The 14,735-nt window shown below is 33.7% G+C and overlaps 1 long non-coding RNA gene across 4 annotated transcripts; it reads left to right on the forward strand.

Annotated features, from left to right (window-relative positions):
- Window positions 1–1,918: 1,918 nt before the first annotated feature.
- LOC132294513 (uncharacterized) lies at window positions 1,919–14,674 on the forward strand. Of its 4 annotated transcripts, none has more exons than XR_009478107.1 (4): window positions 1,919–7,229; window positions 7,456–7,555; window positions 8,899–12,304; window positions 13,263–14,674. It is a non-coding gene; the product is annotated as an uncharacterized LOC132294513 (long non-coding RNA). The 4 variants fall into 4 exon arrangements; XR_009478105.1 differs by lacking the exon at window positions 13,263–14,674 and having other exon boundaries at window positions 8,899–9,761; window positions 12,146–12,446; XR_009478104.1 differs by lacking the exon at window positions 13,263–14,674 and having other exon boundaries at window positions 8,899–12,446.
- Window positions 14,675–14,735: the final 61 nt, after the last annotated feature.

Consider the following 14,735-nt stretch of genomic DNA (forward strand, 5'->3'; position numbering starts at 1 on the left):
TAATTGACTATTTGACTTTTGGTCCGCTGAAAAATCCGTTCTTTTAGACCGCATGAGAGCCTGCCTCTGTGTGTGTGTGTGTGTGTGTGTGTGTGTGTATGTATATATATAAAAGAGAGAATGAAGAGATGAAAGAAGAGGTGGTGGTGGTAGTAGTGCTAAGAGGTGGTGGCAACTTTATGGGTATGTGATTGACATGAAGAGGTTATTTTGGACAATTTAGAATGGGTAAATTGGTAATTTTATAATTCAAAAGTGTCATTTGACAAGTCAAAGGGTATTTAGGTCATTTTATCACATGTTAGAGCATTAAAGGGTGTTTTTGTCAAAGGAAGTAAATTTGAGGAGGTGTCATTGTCCAAAAAAATTCTAACTTGTATCTGGGTGTCCCTATGACAAACTTCAGGAGGTATCATTGTACTTACCCTAAAAAAAAAAAAAAAAAAAAACACAAAAATATAATTTTAGTGACTAAAAGTGTTCTAGGAAAAATCTTAGGAAATAAAAAAAAGGTGTAGCATTTTATTATAATTAAAGGGGTAAAGTGCAAAAAAAACCCCTGAACTATTGTCCTTTTGTAAATAACTTCCCTGAACTTAAGATTAGCCTCCTCAACTATTAATTTGTTGCAATTAAGGACAAACCCATCACAATAGACTATTTTACCATTTATTATTTAAATTTTCATTTCTTATTAAATTATTTTTTAATTATATTTTCTCTTATTCAAAAATTAATTATACCATTTACCTTAATTTTAAAATTAGTATCAATTTATCATAAAAATAGAAAATAATAAATAGATTAGTATCTACCATTTTCTAAAATGATTAACTTATTATAATAAAACTTATTATAATCACTTTAAAAAAAATTAGTGTAAAAAATACTCTTTTTTTTTCATACAATATTCATGAAAATTAATAAATTACGTAAATAAAAAATATCTTCTTTTTATGCAATATATTAATAAAATTTAAGAAAGTACTTTAATTATTTCAAAATTTTATACTTAAGATTTTTATTTGAATAATTAATTTCAAAATTAAAGACAAAATTATGCAAATTTAATGGAGAATATTTCATCAAATTAGTATGAATTTTTTTTAATAATTTATTTCAACAAGAAAAATAAATCAAGTGTAATACAATAGTAAAGGGTACTATGGCCATTTAATAAAAAATATTCAAGGTAATATGGCATTTTGCAATTAAATGTGATAGTTCAAGGGTTTTTAAGCACAAAAAATATTTCAGGGGTTATTTGTAATTTTGGACATAATATAGGCCCTTTTTTTTTGCACTTTACCTTAAGAAATTATTTTACGCCTAACTAATACTCGTATTTAGAAGATGATGACTATGAGACATTGATCGTTGATACTAGGGCGCAACTCGAGCTGGCCTAAAACATTCTAACCTGAGCCCAACTTCAACCTGACTTCGGGTTGAGTTAGGTTGCCCGAGGTAACTCAAATTTAGGTTTCAAATCATGAAACCCAACCCAAATATTTCGGGTTGGTTGGGTTGTCTAGGTCAACCCGTGTATATATATGTATATATATATATATTTTCTTTTCAATGGGTTAGGCCCCCCTCCTCTCTTTATCTCTCCACACAAATATCATATTGTCAATATATACTTATATATAAGTGGACAAAAAATCTAAAGTTCAAAAATAATAAAATAAGGAGAAGTTTTGGGTACCATCAAAATATAAAAGAATAAAAACTAATTGGTCTGGAAAAATCGGCAAAAAATTAGGCCTTTCATAAAAATATGGGTTATATTTACTTTTACATATATATAAATTTGGATTTTGAAAAATAACACTTAAAAGATTTCAAATTGATATTCCTCACCTACTATTAAATAGGAATTTCAAAAATTTGGGGGGCTTAATATGTATTTGATAAGTCGTAAGTCAATTTTATTTTATTTTATTTTATTATTATTATTTTTTTACAACAACTGTTGGTAGGCCTAATTTTTTTTTTTCCCTGTTTAAATTTAATTTCAAAAACATTTTAAAGATAGCATTGCAAAGTACTTGACATCTTTTCTTTTTAAATTTCTTCAGTAACTATTGAAAAGATGGTGTACACTTACCATTGAAATCTTATAAAAATATAGTAATAAAAATAATTAATACAATAAAAAATAATAAAAAAGAGAGTTCGAAATATTATTATTATTATTTTGTAAAAAAATCTCTCTCCTTACCTGCGTATTCGACCTATCTTGCAACGCTCTCATCAAACCTAGAACCAAAAAAAAAAAAAAAAAATCACTACCAAACAACCTCTCTCTCTCTCTATCAAAAATTTTGTCCCCAAATGTTCATCTCACAAACTGTGATTGCCATTATACTGGGAATCAAGGTCAAAGACCACTCACAAGACCATCATAAAAACTTTGTTTGCAATCATAGTTGTGGTTTTGGCGGCGGTGACAACAGAGAATGAAGACGGCAGCAGCGGAGGCAGAGGTGGAGGAAGACGGTGGCAAAGGAGGCAGAGGTGGAGGAAGATAGACTCGGCGGAGGAGGAGGGAGAGGGAGACGACGGCAGCGGCGGAGGAGGAGGCCAACCCGAATTAAAATACCCAATTCGGGTTGGACGGGTTGGGCTCGGGTTAGAACCTTTCTAACATGAGGTCAACCCGAATTGGGCCCGGGTGAGCATTATTCAGCCCGAGCCCAACTCGAAGCTCTAAAATTGGGAGCCCCAACTCAAAACACTTTGGGTTGGGTTAGAGTTGGGCTGGGCTAGCCCGCCCAACTTGCACCCCTACCAGGGGTTTTAAGTTTCTTATTCTCTGTTGGCTGATAAACTAAAGAAGAGCGATTCAATCCGCGAATACGAAAACCCTGCGGTTCTCTCTCCACCCATTTGCTTGCTCTCCAGTTCAGTACTTTCTCACCCTGTTGACATATAAATGTATATGTATCTATTGTAATCGTGTATGTATGAAATATTTAAAGCCTTTTTCTGACCAATTTGTTGTTAGGTGGGCCTATTCATACTTGTATAAGTTCTGAATGTTTTTCATTACAATCAGCAATGGAAAATGCATCAATGCTTATACATATATATACAAACACACACATATGTGTGTGTCCTTAGTTGTGTGTTTTGGATGAGTAGCTATCAATAAATTTGACAGCTTGCATTCAATCTTGATCCTGTTTTGGTTGTTTCTTGATAATCTCTCATTATTTGCTTTTAAAGTCCCCCGGCACTTACATTTCTTAGTATCGGTATTGTGATCGACACTTAGAATGATAAATTCCCTTTTCTGTTTTTCACATTCTTTTCTTGTTTAGGATACAAATAAAAATAAATAAAAAAAATCATATTGGCTAGTCCAATATTACTCTAATTGCTTATTTGTTTTCACATAAACCTAGAAGATTGCCTTAACCTAATGAGTAAGGAAACCTAGAAGATTGTATTAGGCTTTCCATTCTCACTTCCCTTTTCTTCCTTTCTCTAGTATCTCAGCTGGTATTAGGAGATTAATAAAATGGAATTGAGAACTAAAAAAAAGCTAGCCCAGTGCACGAGGTTCCACCATTGCGGGATTTGGGGAGGGTCAGATGTACACTGTACAAATTAAATATGTATAACCCTTTTTCCAGAATGCGTTTGTTTGTTAACAAATTGGTGCTATAAACCTTTCCTACACTGCATTGTATTCGTTTTCTTTATTTTTTATTTATTTTTGCTAACTAGGTAGTTGGACCTCCTTGAGCACCCTGCTAATCCCTGTGGCCACTTGTAGTCTCCTCGTCTAAAGAATATTGCACAATTGCTGGAGGATGGCCCAAGAGGGGACTGTACTATATTAATCTACTGTATACCTAAATATTATCCTCCATTTAGATAGCTGGATTAAGAATTAATAGATTTGCATTGGAGTATTCTGTGAAATTAGGGATACGGGTAGTTTTGAAATAATATGTGCATGAAGTATTTGGAAATTCATGCATTGTATGATTTTAATTGCAGATAAATCAAAATAAATTATACGTCCCCTAAATCCAAGGTCCTCTGCTCTTTCCTCCTCCTTGATTATTCAATCTGACTCCAAAAGCCAATCCCTATTTATATTTGTGATTTGAGCCCCAAATTCCTTATTTCTAAGCCCATTCATCCATATGGACCTTAAATTTCTTCAACATTAGTTGTTGAACATTTATATGTGACATGCTTTACTCCAATACTAGTTAAACCACAATACTGATGGCTTCATCAAAATGAAACCTCTTTTAAGTGCTTTGCGGTTCCCAGAGTTCCATGTGAGACTAGATCGAGCATGTAATCCTACAGAACCTTATATAATGTTAGTAGGAATTAGAAATATTGCATCTGTGCTCCAGTCAGGAAGTTGCTTGAAGACATGCACGAGCAATTAGATTTCCATGTACAGAAGGACTAGGCATCACTGAGCAACATATTACGAGAGGTTTATTACGAGCTCTAGATTTTCCAGTTTTCTGAGTATTTTAATTTTTTTCCTTGATTTTGTTTGTGTGATTTGAAATGGCAGAATGAATGAACTTTAAAAAAGCAGGGAATTGGTAATTACTTTTTCTAATATCATTTTTATGTGTATAAGTGGATAAAGTTTCTGTTCTTATGGTCGATCTACTTAAATTTAAATTGTGATTTAGTGGCATGTGCTGCAGCCATGTATCTTTAGGGAACAACTACATTATATATATTTCATCAAGTTTTTGAATGTTTTCAGGCGAAGCATTTCTCCTTTATTTTTATTGTGTAAATGGGGAATATATTGAACTAGCATCATCTTTGCAATTTACCAAAGGTGTTCAAGTGAAGGCATGGAAATAATTGATAAAGGCTGTTGATGAGCTATTCTTTTCTCTTGTTGAAGTGAACTTATTGTTTTACATCCAGATGGAAGAAAAGGAAAACATTACTTAAAAAAAACAAGTTGAGTAGATTAATGTGTATTTATTTTGCAACATCTGTCTTTTGGTGCCTGCTACTCAAGTACCTGCTTATATTGAGTCATTTATGTATTTCATGGATTTGCTGTTTAGCTTTCATTAACATGGCTGTGATTAGGATTCTAGTTGCATGGGCTATTTTCTTGTGATAAAGTTGACGTCTCTTTAGCTATAATGATACCTAAACATGGATTGCTGTGGCATGCAAGATAGTTTTGCATATTGCTTATTAATAAGGTAGAATGTAATAAGGTAGAATATTCAAATGCTTTAGTTTTTAAAAAAATTTTCTATTTAATATATGATAGATGGCTCTTTAGTTTAGATGCACACTATATATATTCCACTTTTAAAAGCATATTTAATATTAATCATGGAATGGCTCAGCATAGTCATTACCTATTTGTTTGTTGTTTTGTTGTGTCATGGTTGAGAGGGCCGCAATGAACCAAGATGTTCATTGGCAGCTTGAGCTTGGCTAAGTTTTGGGCTCATTTATGATTTTAGTGAACCAAGTTGAAGCATTAATGTGACTCTCTTTTAATAAGCAAGAGTCAAAAAAGGCCCAAGCCCGGATACATATGTAAGGAGGACATATCCATAACATGTCCGTGTGCAAGAATGGCACTCATTGAATTCTCGTACATACATGTCCGATACTGCCTAAATATATTTATAACATTATTACTTTATTTTGAATGTGTATATGATATTTCGTCAAGACATAAAAAAACCACCAGTTTAACAAGTATTTGAACATTAAATGTAACTTTTCGAAGTATAACATCATAATATAATTGTTAAGAAAAGTTTGGATTTTTTTTGAAAAAGAAGAATTGAGATATAATGAGAATATATCATGACTAATTTGGTCCGAAGTTTATCTATGCAATATAACTCTCAATTCTCAGCTTGTTTTTCGAATTTTCTTTTTTATAAGGAAATATAAGCACCGGATATATAGTATGACAAACAATGATTTTGAATTTATACATATATACCTATATATATTAATTTTATATGTAACTACATTAATATAGTATATATTGTTGTGTCCTTGCTGTATTCTTGTCCTATTTTTAAAGATTTTTTCATATCACCACATCCATATCATGTCAAGTCCATATTGCTTATCTGTATCCATTTTCTGTAGTCTGAGTTGAGCTTGAACTTAGATTCTAAACTCATACCAGGTCGGAGCTGAACTAACACCTAATTCAGCCAAGGCAAGCCAAGCCCAAACAGATACTTGACTACGCTCAGTGTTAGCCCATTACATGGTCCATCTTTTGTATCGTTTTACTTGTTCTTTTTTTCTAAAAGAAGAAAAATAAATTCAGGTTATTGTCATTTTTTTAAATATGCCTTGCAGAAAAAGGAAAATATAGGATTATTTTGGTGGTGCTAAATATAGTATGTTGGAATGGAAGTGTACCACATAGGATTATTTTGGGGGTGCCAAATTTAGTACCTTGGAATGGAAGTGCACCATATTCATGGTCACGTGATCCAGCAATCAGATTGCTGATCGGTAGAGTATTAGCAATAAGGCTGCTCTTCATTTAATGCTGAATTCCGGCTATGCCAATCATTACTTTCCTGTCAGTGGAAACTGTTTGGCAGGAGCAGCTCCAGTGGCTGAGAAATTCCCATGACATCATTTCCTGGAGCGAGGAACTTTTGATTTAGCATTGAACAGAGGGCATAGCTGCACATCTGGCAAAAGGGAATGCTTTTTAAAGCGAAGAAGTACACTGACAACCAACAAAAAAAAAAGTGACCAATCGAGATTAATGTGATGACATCACGTACGACCCACATGAATGTATCTGTATGCCATTTTTCTTTCATACTGCTTAGTCGGCCTATATTTCTGGCTTGAGTTGCATTACTCCTGTCAGAAATAGAGTTGATCAGGCTCCTTTTATCATTGATCAGGTAGAGAATTATTATGGGGACTTCATTCCCATTATTAGTAGTCAAGATCTGTTCAAACTGCAGAGTAAAGTTACATTCCTTCTGACAGAAGCAAAAAGGTCCTTAGATGATCTATTGCTGCTGGCATGCATCTGGCAATTGCAGAAACGGCTGAATGAAGGTGTCTCTGGTGCAGTGGTGCTCATTATTTCAGTCATTGACAGAGTGACCAAGATTTGATAAAGGCGGTTAATGAGCTATTGTTTTCTCTTGTTGAAGTAAACTTACTGTTTTACACCCAAATGGGAGGAAAGGAAAACATTACGTAAAAAACAAGTTGAGTAGATTGATGTGTATTTATTTTGCAACATCGGTTTTTTGGCTCCTGCTATTGAAGTACCTTCTTATATTGAGTCATTTATGTATTTCATGGATTTTCTGTGTAGCTTTCATTAACATGGTTGTAATTAGGATTCTAGTTGCATGTGCAATTTTCTTGTTATAAAATTGATGTTTCTTTAACCTATAATGATACCTTAATATGGATTGTTGTGGCATGCAGGATAGGAACATGGTGCACTTTTTTTCCCCAGATGTGGCACAGCAATGATGGCCTTTTATAGTTTTGCATTTTGCTTAGTAAGAAATTAGAATGTGACAAGGTATATTCAAATGCTTTAGTCTTTATTTATTTTTTATTTTTTTCCATTTAATAGATGATAGATAGATCTTTAGTTTAGATGCACACTATATCAATTCCACTTCTAAAAGCATCTTTGATATGAATTAATCATGGAATGGCACAACTATACTCATTTCCTATTTGTTTTATGTCTTGATGTGTCATGGTTGAGAGGGCTGCAATGAACGGAGTTGTTCATTAGCAGCTTGAGCTTGGCTAAGTTCGGGCTCATTTATGATTTAAGTGAACCAAGTTGAAGCTTTAATGTGAATCTCGTTTAATAAACAAGAGTAAAAAAAAAGGCCCAAGCTTGTGCTGGACACATTATTAAGCCAAAATTGAATAGCTTGGAACCACAAAAGCAACTTCTGAGTCAATCAGGATATATCCATATCATGTCTGCGTCCATGAATGGTAATACTTGAATACTCATGGATACATGTCCGATACTTCCTAAATATGTTGTTGTTATTATTAATAATATTTTTTCCTAGTTGGTACTCAAACACCCCCCCCCCCCCCCCCCCAAAGGAATTGGTTGCACCCAAGAGGAGTCCAACCTTAGACCTAATGCTTCCCGAGGCATCAGGGCCAAGTGACTTACCCACTTGAGCCAACCCTTTGGGTTATTATTATTGCTGCTGCTGCTGTTGTTGTTGCTGTTTTATTTTATTTTATTTTATTTTTAACATGTGTCCGATACTTCCCATTTTAACAATTCTTTGAATATTAAAATGTAAGAAAGTATGGAATTTCTTTGAAAAACAAGTATTGAGATAAAATAAGAATATATCATGACTGATTTGGTACGAAGTTTATCTATGCAATATAATTCTCAACTCTCAGCTTGTTTTTCATAATTTTTGTAAGGAAATATAAGCGACGATATATATATTATGACAAACAATGATTATTTTGAATTTATTCATTGATACATATATATATATATAGATTAGTTTTATATGTATCTACATTAATATGATATATTGTCATGTCCTTGCTGTATTCGTGTCCTAATTTGTAAGATTTTTTCATATCACCATATCCATCTCATGTCGAGTTCGTATCACATATCTGTATCCATCCTCTATAAGTCTGAGTTGAGCTTGAACATAGGTTCTAAGCTCATACCTGGTCAAAGCTGAGCTAACACCTGTTTCAGCCAAGCTGAGCCCATATAGATAGTTGGCTATGCTCGGCGTTAGCCCATCACATGGTCCAATTTTTGTACCTTTCTTCTTTTTACTCTTTTTATTTATTTATATTTTTATAAGGAGAAAATTAAATTCATGTTAATCATCATTTTTAAAATATTCCTTGCAGAAAAAGGAAAATAAGATGGATAGGATTACTTGGGTGTTGCCAAATATGGTATCTTGCCATCTTGGAATGGAAGTGTACTATATAGGATTATTTTGGGGGTGCCAAATTTAGTATCTTGGAATGGAAGTGCACCATATTCATTCTCAGGTGATCAACGTTGCTTGATCTGTAGGGTATTAGCAATAAGACTGCTCTTCATTTAGTGCCAATCATTACTTTCTTCAGAGGATACTGTTTCCTTTTTTTGGTGGGAGGCTGGGAGCAGCTCCAGCAGCTGTGGAATTCCTATGACATCATTTCCTGGAGTGAGGACAACTGTTGTTTTAGCATTGAGCAGAGGGCATGGCTGTACATCTGGCAAAAAGAAATGCTTTTTAAAGAGAAGAAGTTCAAAGACTAACCAAAAAAGAAAAAGAAAAGAAAAGTGACCAATAGACATTAATGTGATGACATCACGTAGGACCCACATGAATTCATCCGTTGGCCATTTTTCTTTCGTACTGTTTAGTCGGCCTATATTTCCGGCTTGAGTAGCATTACTCCTGTCAGAAAAGAGTTGGTCCAGTCACCTTTTATCATATATCGTTGAGAAAATTATTATGGGCACTTCATTCCCATTATGAGCATTCAAGATCTGTTCAAACTGCAGAGTAAAGTTCCATTCCTTCTGATCTATTGCCTGCTGTCATGCATCTGGCAATTGCAGCAGAGGCTGAATGAAGGTGCCTCTGGTGCTGGTGCTCATTCTTTCAGTCGGGCTTGAAGGATATCAAATTACAAGTGATTCAATTCTCCCTTCGCTTATCAAAGCTCCCTACATAAGTCTTCAGAAAAATCAATATACAAGTCATTCAACTTGTAAGGTACGTATCTTGTAGCTGTAAGAATTTAAATGACAGAATTTAATAAGAAACACAATCCTGCTGTGGAAATTCTGGTAAAAGCTTCAAACTTTGTTCCTTGTGCGTATTTAAACTAAACTTTTCACTAAAATTTTCTGTAGCACTTACATTTGCTTGAAAGACAGTTTTCTAAATTCTGGCATCTGATATTCTGAAACTAGTCACTTGACAATTATAACATGCTGCTGCTGCAATATGTTTTTAGCTGAACTCCGTTCGAGTGCAATATGGAACTTCTTCCAGTGCAGAAGAAAGGAGAACTCTGCTACATCAGCACAATATTGAAATACGCTTGTGTTGGGGATTCTTTTTCTTTTTCCTTTTTTATTTCGAAAATTTTCTTTTCTAGTTTATATGCATATATGTAGAGCTTCCATGTGAATCACAAATGGCACGTAACAGCACATGACAATATCTGCTCAATCATCATTCCCTTATTGTCCTTTATAGAGTAAATACTCGTGTTTGTTATTATGGTTTCTCAATCTGATGTAGAATTTAGCGATCTAAATCTACATTTTTGGACTAGATTGTACAACGTATACATGTGTCCATCATTTATGTGACTAAATACATGCATGTGGCGTTCATGCACACGTGTACTTGTATATGACTAGTTGACTTGTATTTCCTCCAGTTTCCTTTTGGAACTCCTACTTTAATTACTCATTAATATCAAATGCCCTGGTTGACACCTTGACGGTGCATGTGAATCACGAATGACACATAACAGCACATGTAGAGCTTCCATGTGAATCACGAATGGCACGTAACAGCACATGATAATATCCGCTCAATCATCATTCACTTTCTGTCCTTTATATAGCAAATACATGTGTTTATCATTATGGTTTCTCAATCTGATGTAGCCAATCTACATTTTTTGGACTGGATTGTACAAAGTACGCATGTATCCATCATCTACGTGACTAAATGCATGCATGTGGTGCTCATGCACACGTGTACTTGTATATGACTAGTTGTAGTTAACCTGTATTTCCTCCAGTTTCCTTTTGGAACTCCTACTTTAATTACCCATTAATATCAAATGTCCTAGTTGGCACCATGACGGTGCATTGGATGGGTTCACATGGTAAAATGCAAGGACATTTTCATGGATCAACGGTTTCACCGTCCCAACTGTTCAACAACAGCTCTGACTTACCAAAGCTCTAACCCATCTCTTTTAGCACTCATCCCTGCACTGCATCACTGTGCTACTATAGGTTTTGACAAGTGCACAAAAATGACTGTACGGAAGCTATTATAACTCTTTACAAGCTTAGTCACACACTTTGTTAGTATGGTTTTAGAATTGTTCTCGTCAATGAAGCAGACTTTTCTTTGCAGAACTTATAATTTTGTTAATTCTAACAGAGAGTTCACTGCTGTTTGGAGTTTGGACATATATCAGTTGGTTTTTTTTTTTTTCTTCTTCTTCTTCTTTTTCTTTTATTTATTTATTTCCTTTTTTTGGTAAGAAAGGTTGGGACAACATTTTGTTTTGGTGATGGTGATACAGAAAGTCAGGAACTGGATGTCATAATATTGATAGGTGGATCCTGGTTCTTGTTTGATCGAAAAGCACTGAGATATTTTCGTAAGACAAGGAATGTCCATTGTGGAGGAAAGGGAACATATGGAAAATCAGTTTGTGAAGCTAATGAGAAAATAAAGGCGTGCTGTTGTATATATCATCTAAAAATCGTGCTTTCTGGTTGATTTGAGTTACGGAGCTGTTTAAAATTTTTATTTCCTGTGGACTTTCTTTATTAAAAAATAAATTTAGTTTGGTAAATATGTTTTATCTTAATTATCTTTCAAATTGCTTGGCGACTGGATGCTAATGGAAAAAGATAAAAGGCTCTCTTATGTAAATCCCAAGATCCAAATCAAGTGCCAAATCTTATTTTTAATATGAAATTTTACTGTCATCTTCATTTGGGATTTGAAACACCATTATGGAACTTCCTAATGCTTCTAGTCATGGATGTTCTCTACTTGAATTAGTTTTGTTTGTATTGGAAGAATATCATAGGAGTGATTTTTACTGTATAGTAGAATATTGATTGGAGTGATTTATGGGATTGATTTTACGAATTTTCCATCAATGTATTTCCATATTTATCACTTGTATTCTTTCACCTATAGAAAGAGGTGATCATTGTAAACAATATGAAGAGAGAATGTAATGAAAGCTTAGGGCTTTGTGTGTCATGGATGTAAGCCCTAATGGCTTAATAACGTTACATTCTTGAGTTCTTCATGTTTAATTTCTCTCTTCAACTTTTATATCTTTCATCAGTTTGTAACATCCTTTCTATATGCTATTTATGGAAATGTAGAACCTGAAGTTGGAAAGACGATGAGCATGAATTTCTGCTTGGCCAGAGACAGAAAATTGCAGGAGATGGAAATGCTCCAACAAAGTTCAATCCGTGTTCCATTATTTTGAGGCTTGTGATCAGTATATAATGCTGATAGTGAAAACCCACATATCAAAGGTATTTATACAATTCAAGAAGTACTATTTTATACCTATATACTGCTGACTAACAATTGCTATCTTCTCCTCATGTGTCTGGATTAGACTTCTTAACATCGTCCACAATTTAGAACCCGACCCATTTTTTTTATTTTTTTTTATTTTTTATCCTTTTCTTCTCTACCAAGAATAAGATCAGAAGAGAGAGTAGAGGAAAGAACATGGTAAAGGTCTCATGATAAGGCATAGTTATTCAATTCCACATATCAAAGGTATTTATACAATTCAAGAAGTACTATTTTATACCTATGCCTTGATATATACTGCTGACTAACAATTGCTATCTTCTCCTCATGTGTCTCGATTAGACTTCTTAACATCGTCCACAATTTAAAACCAGACCATTTTTTTTTTATCCTGTTCTTCTCTACCAAGAATAAGATCAGAAGAGAGAGTAGAGGAAAGAACATGGTAAAAGGTCTCATGATATGTAAGCATAGCCTTAAGCATGCCAATTGCCAAAAGTGTTGTAGAAAGCTTTGAGGAAATAATCATATTGCCTTCTAGGGTTATTCTATTAGTTAAAAACTCCCATTGTTGTTTCAAGAAGTCAAAATGCAATAGTTGCAATCTGGGAAATCCTTGTACATTCTTAATCATAGTTAACCTTCTGCTTATGGAATGCTGTTTTATTTATTTATTTTTGTCAAGTAAGATACCAAATCTCGAACTCTGTCCAAAAGGGTTGAAGTACAAATAGACTCCAAACCCTAACTGGCTTGCAAGGATTGGTGATTCTTATTTTAATGCTGCTTCTTTCTTTTCACCTTTTTTTGTAGTTTATATCTAATGATTGTTTAAATATCCATCTTTGTTTTTTTTTTTTTTTTTTTTTGATAAGTAAATATCCATCTTATCTTTTTCATTATCATTGCTTTGTTTCTTATATTTTCTCTTCTAGTATTTCTGTGTCTTAGTTTAAATTGCAGAGACCAGGGTGAAGTGGATTATTGCAAGTTAAAGTTTCAGCAAGGAAGTCAAGTTGAAGAATTTCTGCTTGCCTCAGTGGCTTACTAATCATTAAAATCTCATACTTGCGAGAAAATTTTACCTAGTTCCGGCCAATTACAATTCGACACGCAAGTAAATGTGTCAGTTTTATTTAAATTTTTGCTCAAGTGTCGAGTTGTATATCCAGACTATAAAACAATTTTTTATATTTTTCACTGGACTGAAAATTCTCTTCGATAAGTTCCATCTAGTCAGTGATGTTCGGTTACTCACGAAGGATTACGATCATCACTAACTCGACGAAATAGCACGGGAACTCTTTGGAAGGATTTTTGTCCACTTACCAGTTACCACTCATGTCATGTGATAGATTGGAAGTCTGTACATTTTGCTATGTGTAATGGCTTTATGAATAATTACAGACAAAATAAGGGTACATAGGGTATAATAAAATAGGGGGGAGAGATACAAGACGTATTGCAGATATATGTATATACAGTAAGACGATCTTGTAATTCTACAACTGCTTTTAACTTTTCATGGACACAAGTTTTGAAGATTGAAAAGCTGCTTACAATGAAACAGGTGTGAAAGTTTGTGTTGCTGGTGGATTTTCTCTCTCACTACAGTATATTTCTTGAAAGTTTTCACACAATTTAGATGAAATAATGCACATTATTAAGTTATTAAAGTAAAATTAGAAGGTTTTCTTTGAGAGTACTTGTATCAAAAACAACATATTATAAATACTAATAATCTGTCTATAAGTATATACACACGCACATTATGATCCATATGAAATAAAAGTCGAATTGTCCTTCCTTGGTCATTAACTTTTTCATAAAAAAAAAAAATTAAAAGAAAAGATCTAAGATGCTAAATCGGGAAATAATGATATTAAGATATATGATTTCCCGCCATTTTTAGAGAGACTAAAAACAATAGGACTGTTTCCCGCCATTTTTGCTGCAAGGGTTAATCATAACGCGAAAACGACGTCGTGACGATGGTGTTTCCACCACTGAATCCACCAGCCGACGCCGTTTACAGCAAACGGAATGTGAGAATTTGACCTCGCAAAATGGGTTTCCAAATTTGTCCTCTATTTTTGATAAAATTCCACCTACCCCTATATGAATTTATTAAAATGCCCCTTAGAGAAGTCAACAGCGACCACCGTTCACCGCAACTTGTGAACATTTTAAATTTAAAAAGTAAAAAAAAAAAAAAAAACAAATTCCACTTTTTATTTATTTTACTGCCTAAAAATTTAAAAATTTAAAAGAGGTATGTCAAATAAGGTCATCGGCTATCATTAAATTGAAGAAAATAATTGTTAATTTTGGTTCTTAAAAAATAGAGAATAGTGTTAACACCATCTGTCCTGACGAATGGCCTTTTTTTGTCCTTTCACGCATAGTTGAGAAGGTTTTAGTAAT

This window comes from Cornus florida, unplaced genomic scaffold, assembly GCF_030987335.1.
Source record: "Cornus florida cultivar Cherokee Brave unplaced genomic scaffold, ASM3098733v1 CherokeeBrave_3.0.0_Hap2_Chr02, whole genome shotgun sequence".
NCBI classification, from domain to species: Eukaryota; Viridiplantae; Streptophyta; class Magnoliopsida; order Cornales; family Cornaceae; genus Cornus; species Cornus florida.